General features: G+C 38.0%; 1 protein-coding gene across 6 annotated transcripts in view; it reads left to right on the forward strand.

The window, feature by feature from the left end:
* Positions 1-15,670, forward strand: part of LOC144284588 (uncharacterized) — a 120,079-nt gene that overhangs the window by 83,135 nt on the left and 21,274 nt on the right. Inside the window, exon 8 of one of the 6 annotated variants that reach the window (XR_013353040.1) lies at positions 373-1,988. The exons of the other annotated variants lie outside the window; for them this stretch is intronic. The gene's annotated coding sequence lies outside the window, so the exon portion shown is untranslated. Of the gene's footprint in view, positions 1-372; positions 1,989-15,670 lie in introns of those variants that run through there. 6 annotated transcript variants of the gene reach the window in all.

The following is a 15,670-nucleotide window of genomic DNA, read 5'->3' on the forward strand; positions in this document are numbered from 1 at the left end:
CGGGAGTAGAAATAGTATCAATGACCTGGTTCCATGATGCTGAGAGCAATGTTATCCTTTGCTAGGCCAGCTCTGGCCAGACAGGGCCTGGATCTCCAGTGATGTGTATACTGAATCCAGCACATTGCCAGAAGTCTCTGTGCCTCAGTGACTTCATCTTTAAGGCAGAAATAATAACTACCTGCCTATCTCACTGCTGATTGTAAGGACTGAACAAGTTAACATGTGTAATGTGCTTAGAACGATGCCTGGTACACAGAAAACATAGTCAAATGTTAGCTATTGGTATCAGAAAAGTCATAGCAGTTCTTGTGTGTAGTCAGGTCTACCTTTCCCAGTAGCCTACTCTTATCCTTTTATGTTTCCTTTTAGGAATAAATTCAAAGGTGAAACTGTAAGGCTGAATTCAGTACTGAATGATGTCTCAAAGCATGAGTGTCCTTCTTGCCTTGTGCCTCATCTGACATAACAGTTGACATGACACTCATGGGAGAGGCAGAGACAAAGCAATTGGTACCACCAAACAGCCACTAAACTCATCTCTGCCTTAGTCCCAATGTGTTCTCTGGGGAAACTTATCAAAGCCTATGAGTTCTCATGGTAGCTATACCGACTGCCTGCCTGGATTTCCTCTAATGGAGTCACTGTTGTTCAGAAAAGTATCTACTAGATCCTCAAAGACTGAGATGCAGGTGTGGCAAGGACCTATAGCAGAGCTTTCATACTGGGGGCTCTCTGGACAGATCTAGCTTACAGGGGCACTCTGTTTGGACTTTACTGTGTTAGTAAAAATATTTCAACTTGAGCTTCCAGAAGTGAGTCCCTAAACAATAGGCTGTTAAGGAGCTGTTGTCTTTGTGGCAATCAGTAGAAGCCAAGTTTTAAATGCATTGGACCCAACATTTTAAATCATCATATCTTCTATAAAAGTCCTTTGTTCCTACTTTCCTTTAAAAAGAAACCAGAAGTTGGATACTTCTGGGCCTGAATTTCCACATGACAGTAATGAACTGGAACAAAATAGTGACTTTCCACTTCGGACATGGAATATTTGCCATAGTCATCACCATTTTCCATTATCTGATCTGGCTGGTTTCACTCATTTATATTACTTTTTTATTGCAGACATTCTAGTTTTCAACCTTGGACCTAAAGTTTTCTGGGCTGCAGTGGCCATTTATCATGAAAATGTAGGCTCTTGAACTCAAAAGTTACTTTAAAGAGTGATCAGTCTAATCCCCATGGCCCTATTTCCACCCCACAAACTTGTTTACTCAATACTTGTTTAGTTTGGCCTTTCAAAAGTAGAATTGCTTTTTGATTTTATTAATATTGTCATATATTTTCCTGGTTTTAAAAAACAGACATAGAGAAAGGAATTTAAAAAAAATTTAAAAACGACATTAACACATGACATAGAGATATAGATGCACTAGAAATTTCAATGTATGTCTGTGGCAGGTACTACAGAATGGCTCCCTGAGCTCTATTTAAATTCCTGTAGCAAGTTTCACTTCATTTTAGAAGATGGACATGTAAGCTGAGTATTTCTCAGGCTCCATTAAGCTTCGGGTTTCCCATGTGACCCACCGGCCCCTAAGCCAAAGCACAGTGCGAGGTCTGGAAGGCGGAAATGAGCTAGAGCTGGAGCTGCTGCTGAGTCTGCGGTTTCTCCAGACAGCAGCATGATTGTTGAATCAGCAAAAGCAGTGGCACATGGCCTGCGTTGTGTTAAGTCCAAGCCAGGCACAGAACACCTATGTCGCAGGCATGAGAGCAACTGAAGAGGTGCATCTTGAGCCAGCAAGACCGCTGATTGTGGCAGAGACAGCAGCTTCTTGGTGGCCTGTGTTCTACAGTGTGGTTTGGAGAGTCACCACCAGAAGCTCAGGCTGGAGCCTGCTGCCCACTCCTTCCCAATGCCTTTGTGAGCACTTCATTTCCTGTGTTAAATTTCTCTGTGCCTAAATAGCTAGAGTGGATTCTGGTACGGCCAACTGAAACCTGTGTGTTCTTCCAACTTTCAGTATGCATGTTTTATAAAAGCAGGCTCCCTTTTCATGTAAATAATGTAGGCATCATTTTTAAATTAAACTTACGTTGTGATAATTTTTGTTTCACATCCAGTTGTCACAGGTAATACAGAGGGATTCCATGTACCTTTTACTGGCTTCCCCATGGTAATATCTTGGGAAACTATAGTGCAATGTCACAAGCAGGATATTGACACTGATGCAATCTACTGATTGTATCCAGAGGTTCATGGTTTCACCTGTGCTCCGGGGTGTGTGTGTGTGTGTGTGTGTGTGTGTGTGTGTGTATGTGTAGGTCAGTGCTGTTTATCACATTCATAGGTTTATGTACCCATCACTACAGTCAAGGTGCAGAGCAGCTGCAACACCACCTGGATCCCTCATGTTGCCTTTTTGTAACCACATCCCAACCTCCTCTCCAATCTCTGACTCCTTCAGTCTCTGATCTGTTCTCCCGTTCAGCGGCAGTGTCATTCAAGAATGCTTTAATGAATAGAATCACATGATACATGTTCGCTCAACATAACACTCCACGGATCAGTCCAGATTACTGCGTGTTTCAGTAGCTCCTTCCTTTTTTAGTGCTATAGTGGCAGTCCACGGTTCGGATGTCCACAGTCTGACCATTCACCCACTGAAGACATGGCGGATTTTTCCTATGTTTGGCTATTACGAATAAAGCTACTGGAATATTCATGTGCAGATTTTTGTGTAAATAGAAGTTTCAATTTCCCTGGGATAAATGCCTCAGAGTATAATTACTGGTTCATATGGTAATTGCATATTTAGTTTTGTAGGGAACTGCCAAACTGTTTTCCAGAGTAGCTGTAGCATTTTACTTTCCCACCAGCAGTGTATGAGTGATCCAGTTGCTCTGTACATTTGTCAGCATTTGGTATTATCACTTTTAAAAACTTTAGGTGATGCCTGGTGACTGAGTCGATTGAGCATCTGACTCTTGATTTTGGCTCAGTCATGCTCTGTGCTCAGCATGGAGCCTGCCTATAATTCTCGCTCTCTCTTTCTGCCCCTCAGCCCTGCTCGCATGCATGCTCTCTCTCTCTAAAAAAAAAAAAAAATCACCCATTCTAGTGTGTGTATAGTGATAGTGGTATCTTCTTATGGAATAGGCGTTATTTTATGCCAACTTATATAGCATTACATTATAATTTCTTTTTTTTTTTTACATTATAATTTCCATGGTTTTTATGTCATTGCTTTCAGACTTTCTATCCCACAGGGCTGCCTTTCATTTCCATAGCATGTTCACATATTTTATGTCATTTGATTCTGGCTGCTTTATGGCTTATGATTATCACTATTCCCTTTTATGTGATGAGGAGATGGAGACAACAAAGATGAATTCTTCAAGGTCAGAGGAATGAAACTGTTTATTGAGCAACTACAACATACAACACACATGGTATCATTTCCTTCAACTATACCAAGATTTCTGCAAGTATATATTATTACTCCTGTTTGAAAAGGGTAAAAAAACATATATTTGGAGCTATCAATGTGATTGTAAAAAAAAAAAAAATATATATATATATATATATGGCAGTCCACAGTTTGGATGTCCACAGTCTGACCATCCACCCACTGAAGACATGGCAGATTTATATATATATATATATATATGGAGAGAGAAGAGAGAAAGAGAGAGAGAGAGAGAAGAAATCCATACATTGTCACAAGATATAGAGAGACTCACTAGAAATATTTGTCTACGTGTCTGTGGCAAGTAGTGCAGAATGATTCACCCATCTCCCTTTGAGCTGTATGACCATTCCTGCTCCATTCGAGTGGAAAGTGCTAGAACTAGAACATGGGTATCTGATGTGATGGTTAGTATGCTTTCCTTTGCAGTATAGTCACCTGTCCTTCTCATTTGAGAAAATAAAAAATGTGAAGTGGAAGTCTTAGGGAATGTTCTGACTTTGTATTTCTGCTGATTAAAATGTTTTTCTCCTTGGTGTTCCATATTTTCCACTTCCTTCCTGTGTCTGCCCCTGAGGTAACATCTTGGGCAAACTCTCTGTCTCTTAGCTCAGCACTTCACAGCTGGATGAGTATACACCCTGGGAAGACTTGCGTGATTCCAGAATTCTATACCTCATCACTTCACACAGTTGTGAGTGCTGAGAGGTGGGCTGGTGGGAGGAGGAGATGGAACGGACAGCAGAGGATCACAGGTTCAAGAATCAAACAACCTTGGGCAAGTCAGACCACCACATTCTTAAAATACAACACTGGGTCAAAGTACCCTCAAGTTCTCCTCCCACTTTTTGACTGGCTTCAGTTTGTCTTTTGACTATATCTCTTGCTCTACTTCATTGCCTTCAATGAGCAACGGTAGCTTGGAAGTCATCAGCATTCAGGAATTTCAAGGATCCCCAACACTTTGGCCCCTTCTCAGAGACAAGATGTTCAGAGAAAGGAAATTTGGCCTTGTATATATGAAGCAATCTGGTTATTTTCTAGGAAATATGATTTCAAACAAAGGCACATACATGCAATTATAGTCTCACTTCAAGAATTATTTTTTAAAAGATTTTTATTTATTTATTCATCAGAGACACAGAAAGAGAGGCAGAGACATAGGCAGAGGGAGAAGCAGACTCCTCACAAGGAGCTCGATGTGGAACTCAATCCCAGGACCCCGGGATCATGCCCTGAGCCGAAGGCAGACACTTAACTGTGAGCACCCAGGTGTCCCTCACTTCAAGAATTAAAATAAACAAAGAGAAAGCAGTAAAATTGCAAGCCTGTATTTCAATTCTAGCTATCAGATATCCCTGAGATCCCTGAGATCCCTGAGGTGATACCAGCTTGGAAGGCTAATTTGCTGCTTGTTCCTATCAGTCACTTGCTTGGCCATGAGACCTCGCCTGGGTGGGAAAGCAGCCACAGAGACAGTGTCCAAATCTCTGTAAAAGAATCCTACCTGTCCACAATGATCTTTCCTGGTTTTCTCATACTTTCTTTCATCAGGAGACAGGCGGTCACAGGAGCCTTTAGCCATCAGCCTCCTCTGTGTCATACTACTACAATGATTAAGAAATTATTATGAAAGCCATGACTCCTTATGCTGATGTGGGATCTTCCAAGAGCCAGTTCTTATCCAACTGTTGTCACATTCCTCTAATTAGGGGCCAGCATCTGTGAATGGTAACCCTTAATTGAAAGCACATGGTGGAAAAATGAAATCAAGCCCTAGATGGCCTCTACTCCTGACACTGCTAGAGGCCGAAGGGACTTGGAGATCATTCACACTAATACATTCATCTTAGAGACAAGTAAATGGAGGTTCAGAGACTGACAGCTGGTTAGCAAGAAAGCCAGGCTGAAGCTCAGTTTTCTCAGCTGCACTATTTTTCAGAGCCTCACTGCATTTGATCATGTGGCAGCTGCCAATACCAAGGCTGTTGTAAAGAAACAGAATCTGCTTCTGTCTTGTCTTGTTTTCGGCAATATGATGGTGCTATTTTGGGGACAGTACACCTGGGGTGGGGAGCTACCTATTAACTACTCCTCTGCTCCTAAGGAATCAGATCCTAAATATTGAAAAATTACAGCATAGCAAAACTACACAGATGTCTGTGTCTCCACATCACTGGCCTAGCTGTGATTTCCTAAGTTCTAGAGAGAGTATTTTAAAAATATGGATCAATATAATGATTCTCCCACCTGGAACCCATTCTATTTGGTGTGGAAGGTCAAGACAAGCATCAGAAAAAATACACTAGAAAGGCACTATGGTTGCATATAAGGAAGGCAAATCTGCCAGACACAGCACCTCAAGTGGTTTGTAATCTTGTTAAGACCATTGCTTCTAACATATGGGACAAAACAGAAAACAATTTACAATAGGCTAGGGTTGGGTGGCATAATGATGCAAGTAAAACACAAAACTCTACAAAAGTGGGAAATATGACTGTTGCTTACAGTTTTATTTCTAGTGTGCTTCACAGCTCCTGGCTCCTGGTAAACCCTTATTAAAATACAATATGCTACCTAATCTAAGGTAGCGTCATTGTAAGGAACCACTGTATTTTATACTCTTAAGAAACAAAGCAGTGCCAATTAAACACATCATACACGTTCTGGAAATGTTAAAATTTAAACAAAAAATGCATCTTAAAATTAATGAAACATAGTATCTAGGAATGAATAAAGAATGATTAACTCAGGTTAGAATCCTGGGGCAGCTACCCCAGTGCATGTGTGATCCTGAGCAAATTACTTCACATTTCATTATCTTAAAATTAGAAGATAATAATAATAAATCCTACCTCACAGGTTTTTCATGATGATTAGAATATATAATTCATGATAAGCACTTTGTAAACTCTGAATTTTAATGGAAAATGTTAATTAGCTAAGTTCCCAAATTAACCTATATGTAATAATTGCAATGGTTTGGTACGGAAGGGTTTTGTGTGACCTATAGCATAAAGAAAGGCCTGTTGGAAACCACAGGACAGGTATCGTGCTTCGAGGATGGAGACAATTTGGACTAGTAGGCCATGTTCTGCATATCTGAATTGTCAGTAAGTGCAAGTCTTTGGTGAAAGCAGACTGAGATACTGGCATTAGTCCCAGACCAGAATCAAGGGCAGAAAGAAAGGCAGTTGCCCCAGATTTCTGCCTATAAAAAACAAAAAAATCGAAGAAATGTGCATCACTTGACTCATTTCCAGGCACAATCTCTCATATGGCCAGTCACCCACAAATTGCCTCTAACCCAGTAGAAATAGACAAGTCTGGAAAGGATCTTTTTTTTCTTTTAAAAGTTGCTACATTATTTTCAGGTGTAAAACTTCACTAAGTTGTATTCACTAAGAAGTAACTCAAAGTAACTCTCTATACCTTATGCTATGCTCACTACAAATATAACTACCATCTATCATACACAACACAATTACAATACCATTGACTGTATTCACAACGCTCTACCTTTCATCCCTGTGACTTACTCAATCTGTACCTGGAGGCCTGTACCTCCCACATCCCTTTACCTATTTTGTCCATCTCCCCCCACTCCTTTTCCTTCAGGCAACCTTCATTTTGTTCTCTGTATTTATAGGTCTGATTCTGTCTTTTGTTTGTTTATTCATTCGTTTTATTTTTTAGATTTCACATATAAGTGAAATGGTATGGTATTTGCCTTTCTCTGTCTGGAGCAGACATTTAAAAATATTCTTCTTTAGTGCTGACTTAGGTTTGTTGAGAGTGTGTCACTCATGTTGGCAATCCTAGTTAACTGAAGAGCTGAAAAACAATGCAGGATGTAACACGACTTACCAAAAGTTAATGACTCTTTTAATTATGTACATTGTAAACTATTAATGTGTCCCAGGGAGTTGTCTGCTCCTGAAAATAATGAAAGTGAATTGGAGAACAAAGAATTAAGGAAAAATAGAAAACACTTTACAAAGTTTGTTTCTTTGTTTTCCCATGCATATTGACTCTGCTTTAGCAAAAACAAGTAAATTAGTAAGTAGAAGAGTTTCTTTAAAAATTGCATATTGAATTCCATCGAGCTAGCTAGTAACAGAAATCTCTTTGTTTCCTCCTCTACTACATAAATGGTGAATACATACTTAGAAAGTGTTAGTTTGAAGATGGTATGCTGTCTAAGATACCCTTTTTTTTTTAATTTTTTTTTTTAATTTTTATTTATTTATGATAGTCACACAGAGAGAGAGAGAGAGAGAGAGGCAGAGACACAGGCAGAGGGAGAAGCAGGCTCCATGCACCGAGAGCCCGATGTGGGATTCGATCCCGGGTCTCCAGGATCGCGCCCTGGGCCAAAGGCAGGCGCCAAACCGCTGCGCCACCCAGGGATCCCATAAGATACCCTTTTTTTATTTATCTGGCCCTGGTGTATACTGACCCTTAATTATTCAAATGCGATATTTGGAGAAATGCTCTTTCTGATCAATCTGCACAGGAGAAAGGTCGAATGAGCATCCAAAAACATAGATTTCTCCCAAGGCACTTCTCTTTTTCTAGTAATTATCCCTTTAGGAAGCATTTTGGTTTTGTTTGAAACAGTGATCTTGGCCAAGGAAAACTCAGGAAAAACTGGAACCTACCATTTAATGAGTAAGCGCTGAGTGCATAACCTAGTACCATCTCACTTCAACCTGCCTGGTATTTGAGAACAGGGGTGCAATAATAACAATTTCTGTCATGGAGTTCCCACTAGAAGAATCATGGGAGATTCATATTCTGATGAATTCTCCATTCCCAAGGAACAATCCAGAAGAGATTTACTCACTCATTGGGCCACTGAAATTCTCAAAACCTGCCATTTCTATTTCCTCTGCTACTGTTTTTGTCCACTGTTTGCTACTGTCTTGGGTGCATGACAAGCATGTGCACATTATTGATAGTATCCCACTTCCTAGCATGGTTCTTTGGAATGCACCCCTTCACCATTGTTCTGACCATCTGCTATTCTCAATAATTCTAGACCTTTACCTACCTCCTCATGGGCCTCATCTCTTCTTTCCTCTTCATCGTATACATGTTGTACAAAACAGTGGTGAGAGAACATTGCCCCACTTTGTTATGATAGAGGTATATAGTTTCCTAGGGCTGCTGTAGCAAATACTACAAAGTGAGCAGCTTAAAACAACTACAATTTATTGTCCCAGTTTTAGAGGGAAGAACTCCAAAATCAGAGTGTTGGTAGAACTAGGATCCTTGTGGAAGCTCCTTTCTCATCTCTTCTAGCTTCTGGTGGTTCCAGGTGATCGTTGGCTTGTGCACACATCACTCCAGTGATCTGCCTGTGTCTTCACAAGGCCTTCTTGTCTGTGTCTCTAGCCGTGTTTCTCTTATTGAGACACTTGCCATTGGATTAGGACCCAACCCAGATAATCCAGGATGATCTCATGTGGAGATTCTTAGCTCAATTACATCTGCAAAGACCCTTTTACCAAATAAAGTCAGATTCACAGTTTCCAATAATTAGAACATAGATATATACCTTTGGTGGGGGGGTGCAGAGGAAAGGGACACAATTCAACCCATTACAAGGAGCAAGAAGGTCTTTTTTCCTTAGATAATGTTTCTGTTCCCATGTGTTAACTCTTACTTAGCTCACTTTTTAGTTTCTCACATTCTTTTATGGAGAAAATTCAATTAAGGGACATCCAGTGCTGAATTACAAGGTGATGTAAGTGAAACAAATTGTGCCCTACCTGAACATATTTTTTTTCCAAATGACCTTTTTTTCAGAAAGGTACTGATTTGCAGGTAGGCCAGAATGCTTTCTTAGATATTTGATATGTGTCCCTGACCTGATGGCCAGGAGTATGCACTGCATTGAGTATATGCACACATGCCTGCTGCCCCTCCCTCTTGAGGAAGAGAAGGAAATCTCACAGCCATGGCCATGTCCAGCTTGTCCTAACACACTGCAGTTGTGTCCTAAGAGGCTGAGGGAAATACTCAGACTTTTGATCTTGGCTGTTTAGAGTCAAACTGAACAGTTTGACTACCTTCATTAGTGTCCAAAATATAAAATTCTCAGGTCATTTAAAAAAATTTTTTTACATTCATCCTCCAGATTTAGCACACCTCCTTTCTCTTACTCCAACTTCCCACTGCTCCCCTGCCTGTAAAACTCATATCTGCAATCCTCTGGAATGCATGTTCCAAGAAAAGCAGACTGACCTATATCCTTAATTCTCTTCCCAACACTCTAGGTAATGGTCCCTAAGTCTGTTGTCATCAGAAATTCTAAGGAGTAGTTAAAAATGTATGCCAATTTCCTGTTCCAGGCCTATTGAATTAGAATATCACAAGGCCACAGGACTCCTGTGTTTAAAAATTCTCCAAGTCATTAATGAGTTCACCATTTATGACGATGGGCCATCGTCAACATCCGTTGGGAATTACAGACACAACTAATGTGGAATAAAAATAAAATAGGTAGAAGGTCAAATTTGGACCTGGCAGAACTATAGTAATATGAAATCTAAACTTAAACTTCAAATCTTTTAATGTGAGGAGCTGCCAAGTCCTATCTGTTTTATATTCTTTGAAAAATATTGCTCCAGTGAGAAATTTCTACCGTACTTGCTATTAACTTTTCATGTAAAAAGCAGTTCTGTATTTTTCAGAGGAGCTTCACAGCAGGTAGTTCCACTAGGGACTTATCCAGACACCATATTTTCTTTCTCTGGTAAAGGTAGCAACAACAAAAGAAAGGCCCCCAGATCAGCAACTTATTTTATATAAGCGCTCATTCTTTCTCACTTACTCACCTTAAACATTTCAAGTTTACCTCGATCCAATTCCATCAAAGGATTGATGTTACAGAAGTTCTCCTGAGGTTCCAGCATTGCCTTCTATACCTCCGATTTAGAAACCGGCTACATTTCTGACTCATACCTTGCTCTGCATTAAGCCACTCATTTAGCAGATGGTTTCTTCTTTTGTTTTGTAAAGTTTTGCAGACAAGCCAGTTTCATCTATCTCTGTCTCCCCATCCCCTCCCCATCTCTCTTTTTCTTTCTTATTTTTGTTCAAGTTTCTTATATTGACTTCAAGCTGACATACAAAATTATTTTGCTTCTGGGATAAAGGGCATATGGGCAAGTTTACTGCTCACTCATGTCTGGAGCTTTCATAATAAAAATAAGTTGTAGATAATATGGATATCCAGGAAATATTTTATATTCTATTGTTCTGAAAAAAGACAAAACCTACTACTAGTGAAGAACACAAAAAAGACAACTTTTTGGTTTTCAACTGACATTTCACATTCTTCTTGGCTTCAATCCTTTCAAAACATACTATGAGTTAAGTATCAGTGTCTATTCTCATTAAAATTCTCTTACTGAAGGACTTTTGACTTTCAGAACACATTCAGTTCCTGTGTGCTCTGAGAATTGTAATGACCAAGTCACTCCACAATGGCCACTGAATTTCTACCCTGGATTACTTATTTGTTCACTGTTCATGTTTGCAAAGTTTTTCCAAGCTCCTATAAGACAAGGATTGCATCTCTGCAGAAATAGTTAGAATAGAGTAGAAGGAACTCTGGATTCAGAGTCAAAAGTCCTGATAAAGAAGTAGGAAATTTATTGTAAATGCTGCTTTCTATGAAATCCAAGATTTTCTTCATTTTGATTTTCCACATCAGATGAAAAAAAATCAAAAAGGAAAAAGAAAGAGAAAATAAGTGAAGGTTTTGGGCAGAAAAATGAGCCAGTAAGTATTTAAATGGTGATAAGAGAACCAAGCTTATTTTCTAGCTCCTTCTATCATTAATGAGTTACATAAATCTTTAACACATGCTTACTTCATGTTTGCATAGAAGACATAGATTTTAGCTTTTTGAAAATTATATTTGATGCTTTTGGAAGTCCCACTGAGATGTCCAGTTAGCTTGCCTTCTATAGCTGATTAAACTGTGCTGCCCAAGAGGTGCCCCTCATGTCAGTTTAAGACTAAAAAACAAGTCTTTTCTTGACTTATAAGGATGACTCCTCAGAGGCAATGAAAATTTGCTTTTGTTACCTGTTTCTCTCTCTCTCTCTCCCTTCATATGTTCCTTCCTTTCTTTTCTACTTTTTCTTCTTAACTCTGCTGGATGTTGTATTGTTTTGTTTTCTCTTTGCTTCTGGTTCTTGGCTCAGTTGGGCTCTAGTTCTTATTTGCATATATTGCATAAGCTATTGCTCACTGGTGGCAAGGATGACTGGTGGGCTGGTTCATGATCGGACCATTACGTAATCTCTATCAGACAAAGATAGGGATCTAGTCTCAGTAACAGAGATTTTTGGTTTCTTAGATTTTTTTTTTTTGTTTGTGTGTTTATGCAAGAAAATGTCTTGCTTCCACTGGAAATGAGAATAAATCTTTAACATTGGTATTGGTGCATTTTGCTTTCTATGTTATTCTGTCCTGGTGTAAAGCATAAACTGCAAGGTTTCTGTGTTTGCACCTGGGAAAAACCTTTTCCTCCCATTGTGTTTTGTGCATGTGTGCATTTATATTAATATACAGAATATATTAATAAATTAATTCATAAATTCCCTTCAAATAAATAAGCTTTGTTCTCATCTGTTTACAAACATTAATAAGAATTTATTTAAATTCAATAATCTCATAATTCCCAGAAAACAAAGAAACTGAACTAATGCTTCAAATGTGCTAACTTTTAAAGGGGGGAAAAAAAAGCATCTCATAAAACTGCTAAATCAGAAGCTATGCTCCTGTCATAAAAATGAATCCTTGAGCAGATCAGACTGATGTGATAAATTTGCTTTCAGAACAGTGATATGTATTTCCCTGGCTTTACCAGTGCCGAGTGTAATACAAATACACACTTTATTTTTTAAAGGGAGATGTGGGTTGGTTTTTTGTGTTTTATTTCTATGTTTTTAGTGAAGAGGCTGGTGGATTTAATCTTCTTAAACTTCTTATGCTGGTTTATTTACTAAAGAAGCTTATATTACTCCCATAAATGTTTCAGATCATGAAAAACATAAAATGATATGCTTAAGTTGAATTATAATTCTGACAAATGTTTTTATATCACTAGTTATTATGTTTGGAAGTATGTCAATTTAAACATAATTGCCAAATCCCATAGTTAATTTTAAGATCTTAAGGCAGTATTAATTGTGTGGCTTAATATATATAATCTTTGAATAATTGGCTAATTTCTTTTTTTTTTAATTTATTTTTTATTGGTGTTCAATTTACTAACATACAGAATAACCCCCAGTGCCCGTCACGCATTCACTCCCACCCCCCGCCCTCCTCCCCTTCCACCACCCCTAGTTCGTTTCCCAGAGTTAGCAGTCTTTACGTTCTGTCTCCCTTTCTGATATTTCCCACACATTTCTTCCCCCTTCCCTTATATTAATTGGCTAATTTCTGAGTAAGATAGAATACTATCAAGAAAATCTTCTTAGCTTTTTATTTTTATGCAGTATAGAGTGGCTACTTCACTGGGCAATGTCAACAAACGTGTTCATTTTTGCAACTTTACAAAAGTAAAAAGGTGTAGAAAATAAATATTTGTGGTTGTAAGAGTCATGTTATATATGTAAATGAGCTTTGCAGTTCTGCTAAAATGCTTGATATAACAGCTGTCACCTACCTCCTAGCTCTTTCTGTCAAATAGATGTACACTTTGGTGTAAAGGTATAATTAGCATGCACAACTATGAGGTTACTAGAAGCAATAGCAGCACAGAGGTACAACTTAGTATGTAAGGTAAATGTGTCTTTGTTGACTTAAGTGAAAAAAGAAGATAATTTTTTAAAAAATAAAGTGAATGATCCTTCTAAAATGTGAAAAAGGATAGTGAAGAGCAAAACTGAATTCCTTTTGCAGAAGGGAATTTTATTTGCCTTGAATTATGGTATATGCATGGTATATACCATGGTATATGGTATAAGCCTGAAAAGAAGTCATAAAATGTATTATCATATTGCCAAAGGTGTTTGGTCTTAATGAATTTATTCAAAAGATCTTTCTAAAGAGCTGTCATTCCTTTAGCATCTAATATTATATTGATGAGGCACCTGGGTGGCTCAGTGGTTGAGCATCTGCCTTTGGCTCAGGTCATGATCCTGGGGTCCTGAGATCAAGTCCCGCATCAAGCTCCCTGCAGGGAGCCTACTTCTCCCTCTGCCTATGTATCTGCCTCTCATGAGAGACACATGAATAAATAAGTAAAATCTGTAAAAAGATATATTATATTGATGTAAACCTGGAATTAGGTTTTTCTCTCTGTTAAAGTGACAACTTTGTCTTGGAATATTGGTCAATTCTTCTTTATTTTCTATGAAATATGAGAAGAAAACTGGCTAGTATCTGTCCTATGACTTAAAGTAGAAGTAGGGCTGTGGCCCTAATTCAACTTACCAACTATTTTTGTAGAACACAAGCACACCCATTTATTTACATGTTGTGTTTCTGTGCTACAACACTTGAGTTGAGTAGTTACAACACAGACCTCATGGCCCTCAAAGTATACAATATTTACAATTTGGACCATTATAGAGAGTTTGCTGACCCCTGCCTTAAATCTTACTATTGATATGGGTAGTAAGGAAAGGCTGCATTCTGACGGGCCATGAACTTTAGTAAAGGACTCCCTTTTTTATATACATCAGTCTTTATACATATTGCAGATAAAACTAGTAGAGATGAATGTCTTGAGTGTGATTCCCTGGACTCAAGTTAGAAGAGAAAGTAAGAACAATGTAAAATGTCTGTGATATACTGCAACATTTCCATTTCTCCAGGCAGAAGTTCATTTTCTGGCTTTACAAGTTGCTTAACACCATAGGGCCCTAGATTTGCTGACAGCATCAAAAGGTGTCTTATATATGTAAATTAACATCTTTTACTGCAACTATGTAAATGGATTAGGCCTTAGCACAATGAGCCAGCTTTTCCATGGTCAAGAATAATCTTTGGAGATGATTTATGATCAAAAGGGAGACTTTCAAGAAAATTACCTAAACTATAAAAAAAGACTAAAAGGATTATTAAATGTTCTTTATGAATATCTTCTGGCAGGCCCAGCTGCAGATTGTCTGATTCTTCAGGTCAGGAGTCTACAAAGTATGTCTACAGGTTAAACACTGCCATCACTTTTTTCTTATAGATCAATAAAATGTAATGGGAACAGCCATGTTCATTTATTTACATATCATCTATGGTTGCTTTCATGGGTTGAGATGAATAGTTGCACCTGAGACCATATGGTCCACAAAGCCCTGAATATTTACTATCTTGTTGTTTTACAGAAAAATTGTGCCAATGTCTCCTTTTGGAATGTTATTCTCTGTTTGACTTGTTATTTACTATTGATTAGGGGAGTTTTCAACTCTGTATGTATAGAAGATAACTTATGAAAGAAAACCTTATAGCACTACAAATGATTTTTATCTGATGGAAATGTCAACTTTTTTGTTTGTTTGGCATAGATGCAAGTGATTTCTGTATTATAGGAAGAATAATCCCCCAAATTGGAGTTTTATTACATGATAGGGTGTTAACTAGTTTTGTATGAACTTTAGCCATCCAAGCATCAGCCACAACAAATTCTTCCTTTTCTCAGGAACAGCTTCACTATTTTGTTGGTTTTCTTGTTAATTAAACATATCTGTCAAATGTTCACTTTAAAATAAAAGATGATAATATATATTTTTTACCTTTAGAGGAAACATTGATCAAATCTTTATAATGCAGTTATGATTTCAACATTATTACTGATCAGAAACTATATATGTAAGTTGAAATCACACAAGAGATACAATTTCACTGCCATCATCATTGGAAAACAGTAAAGTCCAATAATACCAACTTTAGGAGAAATTATGAAAGAAACTATACTTAAAATGACTTGTGGAATTATACTATAGTAAAATCACTCTAAAAAAACAATTTGTACTTATCTAGTAATAAGAAACTTCAGGTAAACTATGATAGAGTCTTCTCCTACATACCAACCCTAAAGAAACCTATGCCCATATGCATGAGGACCCATGTGCAAGAATCTTCATATCAAAGTTGTTTGTAATATCAAGCAAAAAAAATCTAGAAATAAAAATGTCTGCTAACAGCAGGAAAAAAATTGTTGTATGTGCATA

This window comes from Canis aureus, chromosome 15 (genome assembly GCF_053574225.1).
Source record: "Canis aureus isolate CA01 chromosome 15, VMU_Caureus_v.1.0, whole genome shotgun sequence".
NCBI lineage: Eukaryota > Metazoa > Chordata > Mammalia > Carnivora > Canidae > Canis > Canis aureus.